The sequence below is a fragment of the Lactuca virosa genome, chromosome 4 (genome assembly GCF_052849685.1).
Source record: "Lactuca virosa cultivar CGN04683 chromosome 4, Lactuca_virosa_CGN04683_v6, whole genome shotgun sequence".
NCBI lineage: Eukaryota > Viridiplantae > Streptophyta > Magnoliopsida > Asterales > Asteraceae > Lactuca > Lactuca virosa.
In genome coordinates, this window is record NC_136429.1 from 215638648 (window position 1) to 215653412 (window position 14765).

Sequence of the window (14765 nt, forward strand, 5' to 3'; positions counted from 1 at the left end):
GTCGGTCATATGTTGGAAGTAAATATGAATCAAGACTGTCATGGGTTGGTTTGTAGAGGTACAAGTTGGTGGACAAAGTGGTGCTACAACACTCATGAGTGCTCATAAGTTCTGAGTATTGGATTCAACCCGCGCTCATTTGAATCACTTCATGGATTTTATCACGAGTGATCATGAGACGATAATATCTTATATTCTTCAAACCTAGAGATATGAGTTGTTACTATGAGTTGGTTATACATTGATTGCACGAAAACGCATTTGGTAACTCGATGTTATAAAACGTGCCTTTGTGTATGATTCAACAAGTAGTAGAACAATCCATATGAGTCGAAGTTTATCCATTCCTTTTACCTTCGGGATAAAAGCGATATCTGTGGGCCCCTCGATGATTTAGCGATGACACATGTGACTGCTTAGCCAAGCCAGGACTGATTTGATTTGTTCAATCAGTCAGTCATCATAAATCGAAAATCGGGAAACAACAAATGGACAGAGAGAATGATTATAATCCAAGTCTCAGTCCATATGATATCTAGAATGGAGGAATATATGATCCCTTATCTAATGGACAAGTCATTGACAAGGTCAGAGTTCGACAGCGGCTTTAAGAGCTACGATTGTCAGTTAGGTTTTGAAGTAATACTCAATAATAGTTTGACTTATCCAAGTGGGAGACTGTTGGATTAATGTCTAAGTCCATAACTATATTTGATATGTACTTGACTCGACCCGGCATGGTCCATTTGGGTTGCACTTCACCGACACAATTTATATGGATGGTCTTTTGAGAATAGTATATTTATGATTTATATTAATATATTATAAGTTCTAATATATTAATATGGAATCATATTATTTAATTAGTATTGATCAAGAATTAATTTAGAATTAATTAAGTGATCAAAAAGAACTAATTAAATATGGACTCTTATATATATGGAATGGGCCAAGTTCATTTAGGTTGGGCTAAGCTTTCATGGATGGTCCATGGAGCTTTTAACCCATGGATCCTATGTAAATGACAAGACATGGGTATTAGGGTTTACATGGATGTAACCCTAATCCTCCATAATATATAAAGGGGTCCTTGGCTCACAAAATTGGCACAAGTGTGTGAAAATAAGAGTGGGCCGATTTTAGTGTGCATACATATTCTCTCAAGTTCTTCCAAGGTGTTTTGGCCGATTTTAGTGTGCATACTATTGGGGCTAAGCTCTTAAAGCTTGAAGACATCAAGCTACATCAAAAGTTATGTCATCTAACTAGAACTTTGTAGTATAGGTGCTTCATAATATGCTAGTTAGGATGAAACCTTGGAATAGTTAATATTTGCATGTATAATAGAGAAAACATAGATCCAAGGTTTATAGGGTTGCATGTACACCATAGGAGTGTTAGAATGCTGAAAACCCAACATTTTCAAGGTGCAAATCAAGGGTTCCTACTAGATAGCAAGTATAGGAAGAGGATACTTACAATATGGAAGCAAAAAGAGTTGATTTCGGCCCAAAACACTAATGTGTGTTCTTGGTGATCTTGAAGATCAAACCTAAAAGATGAAGTTAATGGATGGAATCAAAGGATGATACTAGATAATGAGATGTATCAACAAAACAAAGGACCAAACACTTACATTTTTGAAGAATAAAATGAAGATCCTTATGATACTTGAGAGAGAAATCAAGTTCTTGAGGTTGAAATGGTGAATAATGAAGAATAAGGATGGAATATCATGTTTAAGGCATGAGTTTACAGCCACCTTGAGTTTACGGCCGTAAACTCATGGGATGTGGCCGTAAACTCCACATGATGAAGTTTATGGCTTGCTTGGTGCACAATGGACTTAAGCAGATATTTCCTAACACTCATTTCTTGGATGTACTAGGCTTAAAACGCACTAATTGACTCTAAACAATGCTAGAAGATAGAAAAAGGAGTCCAACCTTTGATTGATTTGGATAACTATTCAAGATAGAAATTTCGGGTTGTCTCATCATCCCCCCGTTAGAGAGAATTTCGTCCTGAAATTAGAGTTTAACAAATAAGCTATTACAAATAACTAAACGAAAAGATGAGGATATTTCAGTTTCCTTTGATCCTTGCGCTCCCAAGTGAATTCAGGTCCTCGCTTGGCATTCCAGCGAACCTTCACTATCGGGATACGACTTTGCTTCGTTTGCTTGACCTCTCGGTCCATGATCTCTATAGGTTCTTCCACGAAGTTGAGGCTCTCGTTGATCTTGATCTCGTCGAGTGGGATTACAAGAGTCTTGTCGGACAGACACTTTTTCAAGTTCGAGACATGGAAAGTAGAATGTACGTTATTGAGTTCGCGAGGTAGTTTGAGTTTGTAAGCTACAGGGCCAATTCTAGCGAGAATCTCGAAAGGCCCTACGTATCTTGGATTTAGCTTTCCATGCTTTCCGAAGCGTATCAAGCCCTTCCAGGGTGAGACCTTCAATAGAACACGGTCGCCCACCTGGAATTCCAACGGTTTCCTTCTCTTATCTGCGTAGATTTTCTGTCGGTCTCTAGAGGCTTTCAATCGTTCACGAATCTGAACGATCTTCTCTGTCGTTTCCCGAATGATTTACGGACCTGCGAGAGTGCTGTCAGGAACTCGTCCTTTAGCTAACTGTTTGTCGCCCATCTCAGCCCAGCACAGAGGGGATCTGCACTTACGGCCATAGAGGGCTTCAAATGGAGCAGCCTTTATGCTCGTATGATAACTATCGTTGTAGGAAAACTCGACAAGGGGTAAATGAGTATCCCATGCCTTCCCAAAGTCTATCACGCAGGCTCGCAATATATCTTCCAAAGTTTGAATAGTCCTCTCACTTTGTCCGTCGGTTTGTGGATGGTAGGCGGTACTAATGTCCAGCCTAGTTCCTAGGGAACGTTGTAGCGACTGCCAAAACCTCGAAGTGAATATACTATCTCTATCAGAGATAATGGATATGGGAACACCATGCAGCCATACGATCTCCCTAATGTATGTTCTTGTTAGTTTCTCCATCTTGTCAGTTTTTTTGATAGGCAGGAAGTGTGCGAACTTTGTTAACCTATCTACGATCACCCAAATGGTATCGAGGCCACCCGTTGTCTTGGGCAACTTGGTTATGAAGTCCATCGTGATCCGCTCCCACTTCCATTTAGGTATCTCCGGTTGCTGAAGTAAACCTGATGGTTTCTGGTATTCGACCTTAACCTTGGCGCAAGTAAGGCATCTACTCACGAAGGTAGCAATCTCTGCTTTCATGTTAGGCCACCAGTATAACTTTTTAAGATCCATATACATCTTATCTGAACCTGGGTGGACGGAATATCGAGTGTTGTGAGCTTCGGTCATGACCAAGTCTCTGAAACCACCGTGCTTCGGTGTCCAGATCCGATCCACGAGATATAAAGCTCCGCCACCCTTGACTTCCAAATTCTTATCCATCCCTCTCAGGGATTCACCCCCCATTTTCAGGTTTCAAAGCTTCGAGCTGAGCCTCCTTATATTGTGTGGACAAGTGTGAATGGATAGTCATAGTCAATGATTTGACTCTACGACCAGAGTATTCTTTCCGACTTAGGGCATCAGCTACTACATTGGCCTTGCCTGGATGATAACGAATTTCGCATTCGTAATCACTGAGTAGCTCGACCCGCCGTCGTTGTCTCATATTGAGCTCCTTCTGGTCGAATATGTGTTGTAGGCTTTTGTGGTCTGTAAAGATAGTGCTTTTCGTACCATATAGGTAGTGTCTCCAAATCTTCAGAGCAAACACTACTGCTCCTAACTCAAGATCATGTGTGGTGTAGTTGACCTCGTGTGTCTTCAGCTGTCTTGAGGCATAGGCGATGACCTTACCTCATTGCATCAGAATACAGCCGAGCCCCTGGTTGGATGCATCGCAATAAACCACGAATTCTTCTATCCCTTCTGGGAGGGATAGTATCGGTTCGGTGCATAAGGCTCGCTTCAGCATTTGAAACGCTTTCTCCTGTTTCTCTTCCCAATCAAAGGCCACACCCTTCTGGGTTAATGTTGAAAGCGGCTTCGCAATCCAAGAGAAGTTCTGAATGAACCTGCGATAGTAGCCAGCGAGGCCTACAAATTGACGAATTTATGTAGGCGTCTTCGGTGCTGACCAGTTCTCAATGGCTTTGATTTTGGAAGGGTCACCGTGTATTGCCTCTTCGCTAACCATGTGCCCCAAGAATTCGACTCTTCGGATCCAAAATTCGCATTTCGAGAACTTCGCATATAGCTTCTCTGATCGCAGCGTTTCTAAGACCTGTCGCAGATGTTGACTATGCTCCTCCTTACTACGAGAGAAGATAAGTATGTCATCGATGAAGACAATGACAAACTGATCCAAGTAAGGACGGCACACCCTAGTCATTAAGTCCATGAATATTGCAGGCGCATTGGTCAATCCGAACGGCATCACTACAAACTCGTAGTGTCCATAACGAGTTCGGAAGGCTGCCTTCGGAACATCCTCCCCTAGCACTTGTAATTGGTGATACCCGGATATCATGTCAGTTTTTGAAAAGAAGTTCGCCCCTTGAAGTTGGTCAAACAAATCGTCAATACGAGGCAGAGGGTAACGATTTTTGATGGTTAGTTTGTTAAGTTCTCTGTAGTCGATGCACATACGGAACGATCCGTCTTTCTTCTTGACGAACAAGACCGGTGCTCCCTAGGGTGAGAAGCTTGGCCTACTGAAGCCCTTGCTGAGCAGTTCGTTAAGTTGACTGGATAGCTCCTGCATCTCAGTTGGTGCTAGACGATAGGGCGATTTGGCTACTGGGGTAGCCCCTGGAACTAAGTCCATTCTGAACTCGACTTGACGTTGCAGAGGTAATCATGGGAGATCTTCTGGAAAGATGTCGGGAAAATCGCGTACTACTGGAATGTTCTTTATGTCCTTTGTCTCTTGGCTCACATCGACAACATGAGCAAGGACCGTGCGACATTCCTTTCGCAGGTACTTCTGGGCTTGAATGCTCAAGATGATACGAAGGTTCGTGTCTGGTTTGTCGCCGTAGATAACTAGAGTTTCGCTAGACGACGGGTTAAGGCAGACAACCTTTTCGTAACACATGATGCCGGCACGATGAGAACTCAACCAATCCATGCCGATGATGACGTCGAAACTTTTAACTGAGACCGGCATGAGGTCGATTGGAAATGAATGGCTATCTAATGTTAGTGTACAACCTATGTATATGCAGCTAGTTCTCTCTGTCTTTCCATTAGCCATTTCTACTGTGAACGGTTCTTTAAGTGCATGAGACTTATGTTTAAGCAAGTGAGCAAATTTCTAGTTCACGAAACTCCTCTCCGCTCCACTATCAAACAGAATGCATGCATAAGAGTTATCAATGAGAAACGTACCAGTGACCACTGTAGGCTCGGCAACTGCTTCCTCGTGGCCTATAGCCAAAACCCTTCCTACTCCGCCGGCATTTCCTGCCTTCGGGCAGTTCCTCTTGTAGTGGCCCACCTCGCCACAACTGTAGCAAGCCTGGCCCACACCAGCGTCGGGGACTTGGGTGGTTGGCTTTGCCGGAGACTTGCAGAAACGGGCAGTGTGCCCCTTCCTGGTTCAGTTAGAGCACTGCATTTCCCGGCAGGGACCATTGTGGTGGAAGCTGCATTTGTTGCACTTAGGCAAGTTTCCCGCGTACTGCTTCATCGGTGCAGCAGCGGCAGGTGGTATCGCAACATGAACAGCTACGACCTACTGCTTTTTGGCAGCTTTCTTCTTCTTCTTGTCATCCTAGAACTTCCGCTTGTTGTCGGCGGCTTTGGAGGGTTCTGAGATGGCTAGGTTTGTTGTTGCTGACCGGGTACGGACCCCATGGTCAATGAGCCTTTGTGCCAAACGCTTGGCACAATCGAAGGTAGTGGGGTTTGAAGCTAGAACGTTCCCCTCAAATGGAGGTACCAGCCCCCAGATATACCTCTCCACCTTCTTCGCCTCAGAAGGGACCATTCCCGGACATAACGCTACCAGATCACTGAATCTTGCAGTGTAGGAGACTATGTCGAAGCCCTTCATGGTTAGGCTCCAGATCTCCTGCTCTAACTTCTGAACTTCGCCCCTCAGGCAGTACTCTTCGATCATGATCTCCTTCAGAGCTTCCCAGCCGATAGCATTTGCCACTATAAGAGATAGTGACTTGACATGGCTGTTACACCACGTCAGGGCTCGGTCCGCGAAGGTGCATGCGGCAAATTTTACCTTGCTCCCTTCCAGACAGGAGCAGATCTCAAAGATCGACTCTGTCTTCTCGAACCATTGTGAGAGGGCAATGATTCTGCCAATTCCATTGAAGGCCCTGGGTTTGCAGCTGGTGAAGTCCTTGTACGAGCACTCCCTAGAGCGCACTGGAGCTTCGACAATAGTGGGAGGCACATTAGTCCCACTCCCGCTAGTACCAGTTGAGTTGAATTGTGCTAGGGCTGTCGTAACAGCCGCATTCACAACAGCATAGATTGTTGCATGTAACACCGAATTATTGGTATGTATTTTATTTATGAATTTTATGTATTTCCTCTAGGACTCGACGAGTTGGTTGCCCAACTCGTCGAGTAGAGGCGGGATCCGCGGACAGTTTAAGTGACCTACTCGACGAATCGGAAGACTGACTCGGCGAGTAGGTGTTGTTTGGGTGAAACCCTAAATTTGAGGGTTTGCATCCTATTTAAACGTCTTATTGCAGCCTCCATCGTCCCTTATGCTCCCAGTACACCTCATATCGAAACCCTAGCCGCTTTGAGTGATCTAAGGCTATTTTGGTACTTTTGGGTGGTTTGTGAAGCTTGGAAGGAAGGAAGAAGCTTGGGAATTCGAGTTGGGGCTTGTAGATCCAGAGATCTTATTCCATCTTCATCTCAATCAAGGTAAATGCCTCCGGTTTTGGTCTTCCATTTGGTTGTTCATCTTTAGGGCTTAGATTTTGGGTACATTTAGGGCTTTCTAAGACATTTTCGGATTGGTGAGGTGATTCATGGGGTTCTACTTCCAGATCTGAGTCATTGGAGGGGTCTCATGGCATAAAGGTGCCAACTCTATGGCCATGAGAGCCTCATGCACATTGTAGAGCACCTTTTATGGATTTTTGAGCCAAAGACCCCATGCATGTGCACCAAGTTTGGAACTTTACGTATAAAATGGACATTAGGAGGCTAGATCTATGGTTTTGGCATGTTAAGACCCATTTAAATCGACTGTATAGTAAGGGTCAAGAAGGGACTCGACGAGTTGTTCTTGGAACTCGGCGAGTCGGTGTGTAGTGACCACTAAATCCTTTATGTGGTTGGATTAGTGGTTCGGGAAGGAAGTCCCGTAAATGTTTAGACGCGTAAAGGGTCCAGGGAATCATGGGACTCGACGACTGTATGAACAGACTCGGTGAGTCCAAGGTAATCTCCCAACCCTTGAGGATGGACTCGGCGAGTTGTTCATACAACTCGGCGAGTCGCAGACTGGACATGTTCATAGGATGAAGGTGAACTCGACGAGTTGTTCATACAACTCGGCGAGTCGGATGAAGACGGTCCTGATGGTTTGAATGAAGGAGAACGCAACGAGTTCTCGCAAGGCTCGACGAGTGGTGACGGGGTTGGATCGGGTTATTGGAGCATGGACTCGACGAGTTGGTAGACCAACTCGGCGAGTCAGGTCAACTGGGCGTTGACTTTGACCAATGTTGACTTGCCTAGTTTTGGTATTGACCCTGGTTGGGTTGTTTGTTCGGTTTGATGACTTGAAGGTTTTCGTGTAGGGATTGAGGAGACGAGGAGGGCCGACCTTCGCACTGAGGACAGTTCAGACACTACACGACATCGAGGTGAGTTACCTTCCAATAGCGGTGGGTCTACGGCCACAATGCCGGCCCACCAGTATGAGTTGTATGTTGGATGATTGTCTTTTTGATATCATCCAGGTTTGCTACTACCTGATATGTTATATGCTGGACTGATGTGTTATATGTGATAGTAGTAGAGTTCGGTTGTTAAGACCGAAGGGTAGGTCAGGCACCCCAGATATGTCTGACAGTATGTGATGATATGTTTATATGCTGGCATGATATGATATATGTGATAGCGGTAGTAGGAAGGGAATAGTCCCCGAGTTTGGTTGTTAGGACTGAAGGGTAGTTCGGACACCCCAAATATGTCTGATATTATGTTTATGTTATGATATATGTGATAGTAACAGTAGGGGTGAAATAGTCCCCGAGGTTCGGTTGTGAGGATCGAAGGGTAGGTCAGCACCCCAGAATGGCTCCACACGGGTAGGTCAGCACCCCAAAATGGCTTGACATGGGTAGGTCGGCACCCCAGAATAGCCGTACCGGGTAGGTCGGCACCCCAGAATGGTCGTACCAGGGTAGGTCGGGCACCCCAGAATTGCCGGCAGTATGTATGCTATGTGATTGTATGGTATGTGGTATGATGGGGGAACTCACTAAGCTTCGTGCTTACAGTTTTTAGTTTTCTTTCAGGTACCTCTTCAGCGAAGGGGAATGAGCCGATGCGGTAGCTGCACATCATACACACACATTGGATTTCCGCACCATGAGATTTCTTGGGATTGAACTCTGAAATTGTTACTATTGTTTTGATGTGATTTTCAGACATGAGATTATGGTTACGAAATGATATGACTTAATGATATTTTCCAATGAATGTTTTTCCAAATCGTTATATCAAAATTGAAATTTTTGGACTCGGAAATTGGGATGTTACAAGTTGGTATCAGAGCCCTGGTTTGAGGGATTCGGACACGCCCTCGGGAGTTTCTGGACTCAAACTGAGGGATTAAAAGATCTTTACAAAGAAAAATGGTTTCTAAAATCTAAGTTAAAGAGTTTTGAGAAAGAACAAGGTGTGTGATGTGCGCGACCGGCCAAGCTCAAGTAAGTTTTCCCTAAATTACCCATACAAGTTTTTGTTATGCTTATCAGCTAGTAGAACAGCATGCTAGATTAGGACTAAGGATCTAGGAAGGATGCCTTATGTGCCTGTTATAAGTGCTTTTGAGCTGCATGATAGTGTCGGTTAGATAGAGGTAGGATAGGCTGTTAGGGTTATGCCTGATTATATGAGTTACATCGCATGCTAGTACAAATTCTTGTTATATGAATAGAATTGTTTGAGTTTGTTCCCTTTTGTCTGAATGTTGCTTGCTTTGTGCTTTATGGGACTCTGAGTGATGGGAGTTAGCCATTAGGTGAGTACGTTAAGTCTCATGTGATCAGGGTTGAATAATCTCAGAGTGCTGGATTTGGCCCTATTGCGCAGCTCTTGTCTGAGTCTAACCGTTGTAGGGACGAGTCCTTTACTCGAAGGATTATCTGAGCCTCGTCACGTGTGATGGTATTCAGGTAGTGGCTAATTGGCATCGTGAGGATACCTTCAGTAGCTGAGGACTGAGTTTGGGTTGTTATTACCCTAGGGCGAGCCTAGGAAGAGAGTAGCAGAGATCAGTAGTAGTAGAAGGGACTTGGTGGAGTCAAGGCAGTTGATGAGGAAAATACGGATAGATGTGGAAGATAGTATGGGCCCGTACTACCGGAAGCAGAGGATCCGTACTCGAATCGAGGAAGGCCGAGACAAGACCAGGAACCTTGTGGTAGATGTGATCCCTCTAGTGATATCAGTATTTTTGAAGATTGTCATTATGTGTTTACAGAATGGTGGTACTACGTCCTAGACCAGCAGTTGGCAGTTCAGGAGAGGGATCGGGTTCGGGTTCGGGTTCAGGTTCCGAGCCAGCGGATGAGAGGCTATGCGAGTTCATCGCGTCAGAGATCACTAGAGGCATCCTTGATGTGACCCCGGTCATCTTTGGGTCGATCAAGGAAGGGATAGTAGAGTTGATAGAGGATCGTCTCAGGGCGTTCAGGAGTGACATGGCATCCAGCCAGTCAGGATCACGCACACTGTCCTTTAAGTACTTTAGGGGCAGTGGTGCGCCGGATTTCCATAGGGCGAAGGACCCCATTGCTGCCAGATGATGGATTGCAGACATTGAGTCTGCACAGTTTACTAGCTTCTGCCCTGAAGGGTCGAGGGTACGATATGCGGCGGGATGCTTGAGGTACAGGGCCAGGGATTGGTGGGAGTCGGTTGGTGACTCTCTGGGAGCCTCGGCTATTGAGGCTATGACATGGCCGGATTTCGTGACCCGGTTCAGGGCTGAGTTTGCACCCGCTGTGGAGCTCCATCAATTGGTCCGGGAGTTCCTGGATATGAGGCAGACGACCGAGACAATGGCGGAGATTACCGCCAAGTTCCGGGAGAGGGATTTATTGGTTCTCCAGTTTGCGGGAGATGAGGATATGAGGAGAATCCGCTATCACGACATGCTGCGAGCCGATATTCAGGAGCATGTCAGTTTTTCAGCTTGTCCTAACCTGGATTCCATGATTGCCAGGGCGAGCGAGAGAGATATTGATTTGGAGCATATCCGTAAGAGGAAGGCAGAGGAGGGACAGATGATTGGGGCTTCGGGGAAGAAACCCAAGGGATCGGACATTAGGCCGAAAGGCCAGTCGGGACAGGGCCGCTGCTGGAAATGCGGCAGGCCACATGAGGGGGATTGTAGGTTGGGATCGTCGGGCTGCTAAAAGTGTGGCAAGACGGGGCACTTCAGCAGGGATTGTACCGCCCCTGCACCCACTATTCAGACATCTGAGTTGCTGTGTTTCCACTGCAACCAGAGGGGCCATAAGAAGGCCAATTGCCCTCAGTTGACAGCAGCAGCGCCAGTGAAGGCGCCAGCTCCAGCGACCCTGCGGATTACTGATGGTCGGCAGGGAAAGGGAGAGGCTCCAGTGGTGAGGAGTCGAGCCTTCCAGTTGACTACCGAGGAGGCACACGCCGCACCCGATGTGGCGATGGGTATGATTTCTTCTCCTTTGCTTTTATTTTATGTTGCTTATGATATTGATGTGCCATATGATATGTCTTGTTTAGGATCGTTCCATGTGAAAGGTATCCCAGTTCAGGTGTTGTTTGATTTGGGCGCTACCCGATCATTTGTCTCTCTTGCGCTTAGCAAGAGGTTCCCTGAGTCTTCGGGCATGTTGGACTGCCCTTTAGAGGTTGAGATTGCCGATGACCGATCGGTGCGAGCATCAGCAGTTTTCAGAGATTGTGTTATGAGGCTATTCGAGGAGCGCTACCTGGTAGACTTGGTTCCCATTCCGTTGCGTGGGAACAAGGTGATTATAGGCATGGATTGGTTGAGCCCCAATAGGGCGGTGATAGACTGCGCATAGCAGTCAGTGCGAGTCAGGACCCCGAGTGGGGGAGAGTTGGTTATCCACGGCGAGAGGCCACAGTGTGGACCCGCACTATGTTCAGCAGCGAGGCCCAGGCACTACCTTCAGCAGGTTTGTGTTGGGTATGTCGCCTATGTTATGGATACCCGAGAGGAGGGTAAGACGACGGTGGCAGATGTTCCGGTGGTGCGAGATTACGCGGATGTATTCCCAGAGGAGCTGCCTGGGATACCTCTGGAACGGAAGATGGAGTTCAGGATCGACCTAGTCCCTGGTGCGGCTCCGATAGCCAAGGCACCATATCGGTTGGCTCCTCCCGAGATGCAGGAGTTGTCTACGCAGCTGCAGGAGCTGCTAGGCAAAGGATTCATCAGGCCGAGTAGCTCGCCTTGGGGAGCCCCGATTCTGTTTGTCAAGAAGAAGGACGGGTCGCATCGCATGTGTATAGATTACCGGGAGCTAAACAAGGTAACGGTGAAGAATCGTTACCCACTCCCGAGGATAGATGATTTGTTCGACCAGCTTCAGGGAGCATCTTGGTTTTCCAAGATAGACTTGCGATCAGGCTACCATCAGATGCGAGTCAGAGATGAGGATGTACAGAAGACTGATTTTCGGACTCGCTATGGCCACTACGAGTTCGTGGTGATGCCCTTCGGGCTCACCAATGCTCCTGCCGCGTTCATGGATCTCATGAACCGTGTGTGCAGACCGATGCTGGATCGATATGTGATAGTTTTTATTGATGATATCCTGGTCTACTCCAAGACGCAGGAGTAGCATGAGGAGCATCTACGAGAGGTTTTGGATACTCTGAGGAGGGAGAGCTTGTACGCCAAGTTCTCCAAGTGTGAGTTTTGGTTGCGCGGGGTGCAGTTTCTTGGGCACCTTGTCAACCAGAACGGGATTCTGGTCGACCCGGCCAAGGTGGAGGCCGTGATGAGATGGGAGGTTCCGAAGTCTCCATATGAGATTCAGAGTTTCCTGGGATTAGCCGGCTACTATCGGAGATTCATCCAGAATTTCTCAAAGATAGTCGTACCTTGACTCGGCTAACGAAAAAGGTCGTAGTCTTTCGTTGGGGGCCTGGGCAGCAGGTAGCGTTCGAGACACTGAGACAGAGATTGTGCGAGGCACCAATCTTAGCCCTGCCAGAGGGCGTGGAGGATTTTGTAGTATACTGCGACTCGTCTATTTCGCGAAGAGAGGGCATGTGACTGCCTACGCCTCGAGGCAGTTGAAGACCCACGAGGCGAACTACCCGACGCACGATTTGGAGTTGGGGGCGGTCGTTTTTGCCCTCAAGAATTGGCGACACTATCTCTTTGGGGTTCGATGTACCATTTACACGGACCATAAGAGTCTGAGATACCTCATGGATCAGCCGAATCTGAACATGAGACAGCGTTGGTGGTTAGATGTGGTGAAGGATTATGATTGGGAGATCCTTTACCACCCTGGGAAGGCCAATGTGGTGGCCGATGCGCTTAGCCGTAAGGCAACGCCGATCAGAGACATTTGCATGCAGATGATAGTAGTGACTCCACTGTTGGAGCAAATCCGGGAGGCCCAGCAGGAGGCTATGAAGGAGGAACATCGAAAGAGCGAGCGTATAGTGGGTCGGGTTTCCTCTTTCGAATATGATAGTCGAGGGTTATTGACTCTTCACCGTAGGGTGTGGGTCCCATATCATGGAGGCGTGCGCCAGATATTGATGGAGGAGGCGCACAAATCCAGGTTTTCTATCCATCCCGGAGCGACGAAGATGTATAGAGATCTTCGTCTTGACTATTAGTGGCCCTGTATGAAGTGGGATGTAGCATGGTACGTGGAGCGGTGCTTGACCTGCAAGAAGGTCAAGGCCGAGCACCAGAGGCCACACGACAAGATGCAGCCGTTAGATATTACCATGTGGAAATGGGAAGATATTACCATGGACTTCATTACCAAACTTCCCAGGACCGCGCGGGGAGTGGATTCCATATGGGTCATCGTGGATCGATTGACCAAGAGTGCCTATTTCATACCGATACAAGAGAGCATTTCGGCCGAGAAGTTGTCCGACATCTATATCCGAGAGGTAGTAGCTCGGCACGGAGTGCCAGTTTCGGTGATTTCAGACCGAGACGTGCGGTTCACTTCCAGGTTCTGGAAGAAGTGTCACGACGAGTTGGGTACTCGTCTGCACTTCAGCAAAGCGTTCCACCTGCAGACGGACGGTCAAAGTGAGCGGATTATCCAAACTTTGGAGGATATGTTGCGGGAATCCGTTCTAGACTTCGGTGGTAGCTGGGATACCTATCTTCCATTAGCTGAGTTCTCTTACAACAATAACTATGACGCGAGTATCGATCGTCCTCCCTTTGAGATGTTATACGGGAGGAAGTGCAGGACCCCGATATGTTGGGGTGAGGTGGGCCAGCGGGTTGTGGGGAGCACCGAAGTGGTGCTCAAGACTACGGAGAGGATCCAGCAGGTTCGGAGTAGGCTTCAAACCATGCAGAGTCGGCAGAAAAGTTATGCCGACAAGCGTCGATCGGACCTGGAGTTCCAGGTCGGGGATATGGTGCTCATGAAGGTGTCGCCTTGGAAGGGCGTCATTCGATTCAGGAAGCGGGGCAAGCTGGGCCCCAGGTATATTAGACCCTTTAGGGTTATAGCCCGGGTGGGCAAGGTGGCGTATAGGCTGGATCTGCCAGCCGAACTCAGTCAGATTCATAGCACATTTCATGTCTCCCAGTTGCGGAAATGCCTGGTAGACGATTCGGCAGTGGTGCCTTTGGAGTACATTCAGGTGGATGACAACCTGAATTACATCGAGCGGCCAGTGGCGATCCTCGACAGGAAGTCGAAGGACCTGAGGAACAAGAGGGTGGAGCTGGTGAAGGTGCAATCGCAGCACCGCAAGGGATCGGAATGGACTTGGGAGCTGGAGGAAGAGATGAGGGAGCACTACCCCGAGCTTTTTCCAGGTTCAACAGCAGACTTCGAGGACGAAGTCTAAAATAAGTGGGGGAGATTTGTAACACCGGATTATTGGTATGTATTTTATTTATGAATTTTATGTATTTCCTCTGGGACTCGACGAGTTGGTGGCCCAACTCGTCGAGTAGAGGCGGGATCCGCGGACAGTTTAAGTGACCTACTCGACGAGTCGGAAGACCGACTCGGCGAGTAGGTGCTGTTTGGGTGAAACCCTAAATTCGAGGGTTTGCACCCTATTTAAACGTCTTATTGCAGCCTCCATTGTCCCTTATGCTCCTAGAACACCTCATATCGAAACCCTAGCTGCTTTGAGTGATCTAAGGCCATTTTGGTACCTTTGGGTGGTTTGTGAAGCTTGGAAGGAAGGAAGAAGCTTGGGAATTCGAGTTGGGGCTTGTAGATCCAGAGATCTTATTACATCTTCAGCTCAATCAAGGTAAATGCCTCCTGTTTTGGTCTTCCATTTGGTAGTTCATCTTTAGGGC